This window comes from Balaenoptera physalus (genome assembly GCF_965194825.1).
Source record: "Balaenoptera physalus genome assembly, chromosome: 5".
NCBI classification, from domain to species: Eukaryota; Metazoa; Chordata; class Mammalia; order Artiodactyla; family Balaenopteridae; genus Balaenoptera; species Balaenoptera physalus.
The window spans coordinates 40,986,121-40,994,372 of NC_138884.1; the positions used below are offsets into that span (position 1 = coordinate 40,986,121).

General features: G+C 47.0%; 1 long non-coding RNA gene across 1 annotated transcript; it reads left to right on the forward strand.

Annotated features, from left to right (window-relative positions):
• The first annotated feature begins 660 nt into the window (after positions 1–660).
• Positions 661–7,424, forward strand: LOC309661180. Its single transcript, XR_014263884.1, has 3 exons — positions 661–764; positions 2,949–3,299; positions 6,806–7,424. It is a non-coding gene; the product is annotated as an uncharacterized lncRNA (long non-coding RNA).
• The last annotated feature ends 828 nt before the right edge of the window (positions 7,425–8,252 follow it).

Here is an 8,252-nt window from a genome sequence, read left to right on the forward strand (position 1 = left end):
TTCTGATACTGAAACGGGTGCTGAAGCAAGGTCTCTAGGAGTCTTGGAAAGCTTACTACCGTTAAACTAAAGCAGAACAGCGATGAAGACCTCAGGGAGCTGCTGCATGCCTTCCGATTTGCAAGGATAATCAGGGCTTTACTTGGAGGTAAGGGCTCACGTTGACTTTCACTTTTGATATAAAGGAGAGCAGGGTGAGCTTCCAACTAGGAACTGGAAGCACAAGGTTTCTTTCGAGAAAACTCATTTTCTTCTCTTAGCCATGCCAGCAGTAAATAAAAGTACGGTAACAACAGTGCTTTTCAGGTAGCTTCGAGACTGCATGAGTGGAGCTTTCAAAACGGGAAAACAAGCTTTGTGCCATCAGTCGACCATTTCCAGATTGACACGCAGCATAAGTACATGTTGATGCTAACAAGTGAAAAGAGATTCGCGATACCCACTGGGGCTTTCCCTGATTCAACTCTTTTCTACGACAGCTTTTCTGCGTGCAGCGAAGTGCTAAGCAAATGATGCGTGAGGGAGACTTAGGGGCCTGTGCATCTTCCAAAGACCTGCAGTGTTAAAACAAGAACTGGGCTTAAATTGTACTTGGAATGCAAGCCGACCACCTCCTTGAGGATGCGTGACTCTAAGTGTAAAAGGTGAAAAGGGATTAGAAGCAGAGTGTTTTTCTCAATAGAGTTCAGCTAGGGGAATGAGGATACATCCATTGCATGGAGGACAGTCTAGAAGTGTGTTCCTGAATCCTGTGTAGAGCTGAGGTACTCTGGCTCTCCCAAGGAACAGTGCAGTGTGTTGCCTTTCTCTAGCCAACACTGGGCTGTTCCAAAAGGCCTACCGGGCTGAAGTTGCTTAACTGGCCCTGAGCTTCCTGGCTCTACTCAATATACTGGTACTGAAACGGGTGTTGAAGCAAGGTCCCTAGGAGTCTTGAAAAGCTTACAACTGTGAAACTATAGTAGAACAGTGAAGAAGGCCTCATGGAGCTACTCCAAGCCTCCGTTTCGCAAGGCAAATCAGGGCCTTCCTTCGAGGCTAGGGCTCACGTTGACTTTCAGTTTAGGTATAGAGCAGAGCAGGGTGAGCTTCCAACTAGGAACTGGAAGCACAAAGTTTCTTTCGGGAAAACTCATTTTCTTCGCAGAAGCAGGCAGGCAGTTACTAAATCCCCAGCAAAAACAATGCTTTTGAAGTATTTTCGAGGCCGCAGGAACGGACCTTTTCTAATGGGAAACAAACCTTGTGCCATCAGTCTCCAATTTCTAGGTTGACACGCAGCATACACGGAGGACCAGAGCTTCCTGGCTCTAGGCATTGTTCTGTTACCGAAACGGGTACTGAAGCAATGTTCCTAGGAGTCTTGGAAAGCTTACTACCGTTAAACTGAAGCAGAACAGCGATGAAGGCCTCGTGGAGCTGCTGCATGCCTCCCGGTTTGCAAGGATAATCAGGGCCTTACTTGGAGGTTAGTGCTCACGTTGACTTTCACTTTTGGTATAAAGGAGAGCAGGGTGAGCTTCCATCTAGGAACTGGAAACACAAGGTTTCTTATGGGAAAACTCAATATTTTCTCAGAACCATGCCGGCAGTGCCTAAAACCCCGGCAACAACAATGCTTTTTAGGTATATTCGAGGCCGCATGAACGGAGCTTTCCAAAAGGGCAAAGAAGCCTTGTGCCATCAGTCTCCAAATAGTAAGTTGGTACGCAGCACACACACAGGACCAGAGCTTTCTGGCTCTAGGCAGTTTTCTGATACCGAAACGGGTGATGAAGCAAGGTCTCTAGGAATCTTGGAAAGCTTACTACCGTTAAACTAAAGGAGAACAGCGATGAAGGATTCATGGAGCTGCTGCACGCCTCCTGTTTTGCCAGGATAATCAGGGCCTTACTTCGAGGCTAGTGCTCCCCTTGACTTTCACTTTACTTATAGATCAGAGCCGGGTGAGCTTCCAACTAGGAACTGGAAGCACAAGGTTTCTTTCGGGAAAACTCAATATCTTCTCAGAACCATGCCTGCAGTGCCTAAAACCCCGGCAATAACAATGCTTTTCAGGTATATTCGAGGCCGCATGAACGGAGCTTTCATAATGGGCAAACAAGCCTTGTGCCCTCAGTCTCCAATTTGTAGGTTGACACGCAGTATACTCGCAGGACCAGAGCTTCCTGGCTCTATGCAGTGTTCTGTTACCAAAACGGGTGCTGATGAAAGGTTCCTAGGACTCTTGGAAAGCTTACAACCGTTAAACAAAAGCAGAAGAGCGATGAAGACCTCAGGGTGCTGCTGCATGCCTCCCGATTTGCAACGATAATCAGGGCCTTACTTGGAGGTTAGTGCTCACGTTGACTTTCACTTTTGGTATAAAGGAGAGCAGGGTGAGCTTCCAACTAGGAACTGGAAGCACAAGGTTTCTTTCGAGAAAACTCATTTTCTTCTCTGAGCCATGCCGGCAGTAACAAAAAGCACGGTAACAACAGTGCTTTTCTGGTAGCTTCGAGACTGCATGAGTGGAGCTTTCCAAACGGGAAAACAAGCTTTGTGCCATCAGTCTCCCATTTCCAGATTGACACGCAGCATAAGTACATGTTGATGCTAACAAGTGAAAAGAGATTCGCGTTACCCACTGGGGCTTTCCCTGATTCAACTCTTTTCTACGACCACTTTTCTGCGTGCAGCGAAGTGTCTAAACAAAGGATGCGCGAGGGAGACTTAGGGGCCTCTGCATCTTCCAAAGACCTGCAGTGTTAAAACAAGAACTGTGCATAAATTGTACTTGGAATGCAAGCAGACCACCTCCTTGAGGATGCGTGACTCTAAGTGTAAAAGGTGAAAAGGGATTAGAAGCAGAGTGTTTTTCTCAATAGTGTTCAGCTAGGGGAATGAGGTTACATCCATTGCATTGTGGACAGTCTAGAAGTGAGTTTCTGAATCCTGTGTAGAATGAGGTAATCTGGCTCTCCCAAGGAAGAGTGCAGTGTGTTGCCTTTCTCTATCCAACACTGGGCTGTTCCAAAAGGTCTACGGGGCTGAAGTTGCTTACCTGGCCCTGAGCTTCCTGGCTCTACTCAGTATACTGGTACTGAAATGGGTGCTGAAGCAAGGTCCCTATTAGTCTTGAAAAGCTTACAACCGTGAAACTATAGCAGAACAGTGAAGAAGGCCTCATGGAGCTACTCCAAGCCTCCGTTTGGCCAAGCAATTCAGGGCCTTCCATCGAGGCTAGGGCTCACGTTGACTTTCACTTTAGGTATAGAGCAGAGCAGGGTGAGCTTCCAACCAGGAACTGGAAGCACAAGGTTTCTTAAAGGAAAACTCAATATCTTCTAAGAACCATGCAGGCAGTGTCTAAAACCCCGGCAACAACAATGCTTTTCTGGTATGTTCGAGGCCGCATGAACGGAGCTTTCATAATGGGCAAACAAGCCTTGTGCCCTCAGTCTCCAATTTGTAGGTTGACACGCAGTATACGTGCAGGACCAGAGCTTCCTGCCTCTATGCAGTGTTCTGTTACCGAAACGGGTGCTGAAGCAAGGTTCCTAGGAGTCTTGGAAAGCTTACTACCGTTAAACTAAAGCAGAACAGCGATGAAGACCTCAGGGAGCTGCTGCATGCCTTCCGATTTGCAAGGATAATCAGGGCTTTACTTGGAGGTTAGGGCTCACGTTGACTTTCACTTTTGATATAAAGGAGAGCAGGGTGAGCTTCCAACTAGGAACTGGAAGCACAAGGTTTCTTTCGAGAAAACTCATTTTCTTCTCTGAGCCATGCCGGCAGTAACAAAAAGCACGGTAACAACAGTGCTTTTCTGGTAGCTTCGAGACTGCATGAGTGGAGCTTTCAAAACGGGAAAACAAGCTTTGTGCCATCAGTCTCCCATTTCCAGATTGACACGCAGCATAAGTACATGTTGATGCTAACAAGTCAAAAGTGATTCATGATACCCACTGGGGCTTTCCCTGATTCAACTTTTTTCTACGACCACTTTTCTGCGTGCAGCGAATTGCCTAAACAAAGAATGCGCGAGGGAGACTTAGGGTCCTGTGCATCTTCCAAAGACCTGCAGTGTTAAAACAAGAACTGTGCTTAAATTGTACTTGGAATGCAAGCCGACCACCTCCTTGAGGATTTGTGAATCTAAGTGTAAAAGGTGAAAAGGGATTAGAAGCAGAGTGTTTTTCTCATTAAAGTTCAGCTAGGGGAATGAGGTTACATCCATTGCATGGTGGAGAGTCTAGAAGTGAGTTTCTGAATCCTGTGTAGAATGAGGTAATCTGGCTCTCCCAAGGAAGAGTGCAGTGTGTTGCTTTTCTCTATCCAACACTGGGCTGTTCCAAAAGGTCTACGGGGCTGAAGTTGCTTACCTGGCCCTGAGCATCCTGGCTCTACTCAGTATACTGGTACTGAAATGGGTGCTGAAGCAAGGTCCCTATTAGTCTTGAAAAGCTTACAACCATGAAACTATAGCAGAACAGTGAAGAAGCCCTCATGGAGCTACTCCAAGCCTCCGTTTGGCCAAGCAATTCAGTGCCTTTCATCGAGGCTAGGGCTCACGTTGACTTTCATTTTAGGTATAGAGCAGAGCAGGGTGAGCTTCCAACTAGGAACTGGAAGCACAAGGTTTCTTTCGGGAAAACTCATTTTCTTCTCCGAAGCAGGCAGGCAGTGGCTAAATCAGCGGCAACAGCAATGCTTTTCAGGTAGCTTCGAGACTGCATGAACGGAGCTTTCCTAATGGGAAAACAAGCCTTGTGCCATCAGTCTCCAAATAGTAAGTTGGTACGCAGCATACACGCAGGACCAGAGCTTCCCGGCTCTAGGCAGCTTTCTGATACCGAAACGGGTGCTGAAGCAAGGTCTCTAGGAGTCTTGGAAAGCTTACTACCATTAAACTAAAGGAGAACAGCGATGAAGGCCTCATGGAGCTGCTCCACGCCTCCCGTTTGGCAAGGCAAATCATGGCCTTACTTCGAGGCAAGGGCTAACGTGGACTTTCACTTTAGGTATAGAGCAGAGCAGGGTGAGCTTCCAACTAGGAAGTGGAAGCAGAAGGTTTCTAACGGGAAAACTCAATATCTTCTCAGAACCATGCAGACAGTGAATAAAACTTCGGCAACAACAATGCTTTTCAGGTATAAAGGAGGCCGCATGAACGGAGCTTTCCTAATGGGAAAACAAGCCTTGTGCCATCAGTCTCCAAATAGTAAGTTGGTACGCAGCAAACACGCAGGACCAGAGCTTCCTGGCTTTAGGCAGCTTTCTGATACTGAAACGGGTGCTGAAGCAAGGTCTCTAGGAGTCTTGGAAAACTTACTACCGTTAAACTAAATGAGAACAGCGATGAAGGCCTCATGGAGCTGCTGCACGCCTCCAGTTTTGCCAGGATAATCACGGCATTACTTCGAGGCTAGTGCTCCCCTTGATTTTCACTTTAGTTATAGAGCAGATCAGGGTGAGCTTCCAACTAGGAACTGGAAGCACAGGGTTTCTTAAAGGAAAACTCAATATCTTCTAAGAACCATGCAGGCAGTGCCTAAAACCCCGGCAACAAAAATAATTTTCTGGTATGTTCGAGGCCGCATGAACGGAGCTTTCATAATGGGCAAACAAGCCTTGTGCCCTCAGTCTCCAATTTGTAGGTTGACACGCAGTATACTCGCAGGTCCACAGCTTCCTGGCTCTATGCAGTGTTCTGTTACCGAAACGGGTGCTGAAGCAAGGTTCCTAGGAGTCTTGGAAAGCTTACTACCTTTAAACTAAAGCAGAACAGCGACGAAGACCTCAGGGAGCTGCTGCATGCCTTCCGATTTGCAAGGATAATCAGGGCTTTACTTGGAGGTTAGGGCTCACGTTGACTTTCACTTTTGATATAAAGGAGAGCAGGGTGAGCTTCCAACTAGGAACTGGAAGCACAAGGTTTCTTTCGAGAAAACTCATTTTCTTCTCTGAGCCATGCCGGCAGTAACAAAAAGCACGGTAACAACAGTGCTTTTCTGGTAGCTTCGAGACTGCATGAGTGGAGCTTTCAAAACGGGAAAGCAAGCTTTGTGCCATCAGTCTCCCATTTCCAGATTGACACGCAGCATAAGTACATGTTGGTGCTAACAAGTGAAAAGAGATTCGCGTTACCCACTGGGGCTTTCCCTGATTCAACTCTTTTCTACGACCGCTTTTCTGCGTGCAGCGAGGTGCTAAGCAAATGATGCTTGAGGGAGACTTAGGGGCCTGTGCATCTTCCAAAGACCTGCAGTGTTAAAACAAGAACTGTGCATAAATTGTACTTGGAATGCAAGCCGACCACCTCCTTGAGAATGCGTGACTCTAAGTGTAAAAGGTGAAAAGGGATTAGAAGCAGAGTGTTTTTCTCAATACAGTTCAGCTAGGGGAATGAGGATACATCCACTGCATGGAGGACAGTCTAGAAGTGTGTTCCTGAATCCTGTGTAGAGCTGAGGTGATCTGGCTCTCCCAAGGAAGAGTGCAGTGTGTTGCCTTTCTCTAGCCAACAATGGGCTGTTCCAAAAGGCATACCGGGCTGAAGTTGCTTAACTGGCCATGAGCTTCCTGGCTCTACTCAATATACTGGTACTGAAACGGGTGTTGAAGCAAGGTCCCTAGGAGTATTGAAAAGCTTACAACTGTGAAACTATAGCAGAACAGTGAAGAAGGCCTCATGGAGATACTCGAAACCTCCGTTTGGCAAAGCAAATCAGGGCCTTCCTTCCAGGCTAAGGCTCAGGTTGACTTTCATTTTTCATATAGAGCAGAGCAGGGTGAGCTTCCAACTAGGAACTGGAAGCACAAGGTTTCTTTCGGGAAAACTCAATATCTTCTCAGAACCATGCCTGCAGTGCCTAAAACCCCGGCAACAACAATGCTTTTCAGGTATATTCTAGGCCGCATGAACGGAGCTTTCATAATGGGCAAACAAGCCTTGTGCCCTCAGTCTCCAATTTGTAGGTTGACACGCAGTATACTCGCAGGACCAGAGCTTCCTGGCTCTATGCAGTGTTCTGCTACCAAAACGGGTGCTGATGAAAGGTTCCTAGGATTCTTGGAAAGCTTACTACCGTTAAACAAAAGCAGAAGAGCGATGAAGACCTCAGGGTGCTGCTGCATGCCTCCCGATTTGCAACGATAATCAGGGCCTTACTTGGAGGTTAGTGCTCACGTTGACTTTCACTTTTGGTATAAAGGAGAGCAGGGTGAGCTTCCAACTAGGAACTGGAAGCACAAGGTTTCTTTCGAGAAAACTCATTTTCTTCTCTGAGCCATGCCGGCAGTAACAAAAAGCACGGTAACAACAGTGCTTTTCTGGTAGCTTCGAGACTGCATGAGTGGAGCTTTCCAAACGGGAAAACAAGCTTTGGGCCATCAGTCTCCCATTTCCAGATTGACACGCAGCATAAGTACATGTTGATGCTAACAAGTGAAAAGAGATTCGCGTTACCCACTGGGGCTTTCCCTGATTCAACTCTTTTCTACGACCTCTTTTCTGCGTGCAGCGAAGTGTCTAAACAAAGGATGCGCGAGGGAGACTTAGGGGCCTGTGCATCTTCCAAAGACCTGCAGTGTTAAAACAAGAACTGTGCATAAATTGTACTTGGAATGCAAGCAGACCACCCCCTTGAGGATGCGTGACTCTAAGTGTAAAAGGTGAAAAGGGATTAGAAGCAGAGTGTTTTTCTCAATAGTGTTCAGCTAGGGGAATGAGGTTACTTCCATTGCATTGTGGACAGTCTGGAAGTGAGTTTCTGAATCCTGTGTAGAATGAGGTAATCTGGCTCTCCCAAGGAAGAGTGCAGCGTGTTGCCTTTCTCTATCCAACACTGGGCTGTTCCAAAAGGTCTACGGGGCTGAAGTTGCTTGCCTGGCCCTGAGCTTCCTGGCTCTACTCAGTATACTGGTACTGAAATGGGTGTTGAAGCAAGGTCCCTATTAGTCCTGAAAAGCTTACAACTGTGAAACTATAGCAGAACAGTGAAGAAGGCCTCATGGAGCTACTCCAAGCCTCCGTTTGGCCAAGCAATTCAGGGCCTTCCACCGAGGCTAGGGCTCACTTTGACTTTCACTTTAGGTATAGAGCAGAGCAGGGTGAGCTTCCAACTAGGAACTGGAAGCACCAGGTTTCTTAAAGGAAAACTCAATATCTTCTAAGAACCATGCAGGCAGTGCCTAAAACCCCGGCAACAAGAATGCTTTTCTGGTATGTTCGAGGCCGCATGAACGGAGCTTTCATAATGGGCAAACAA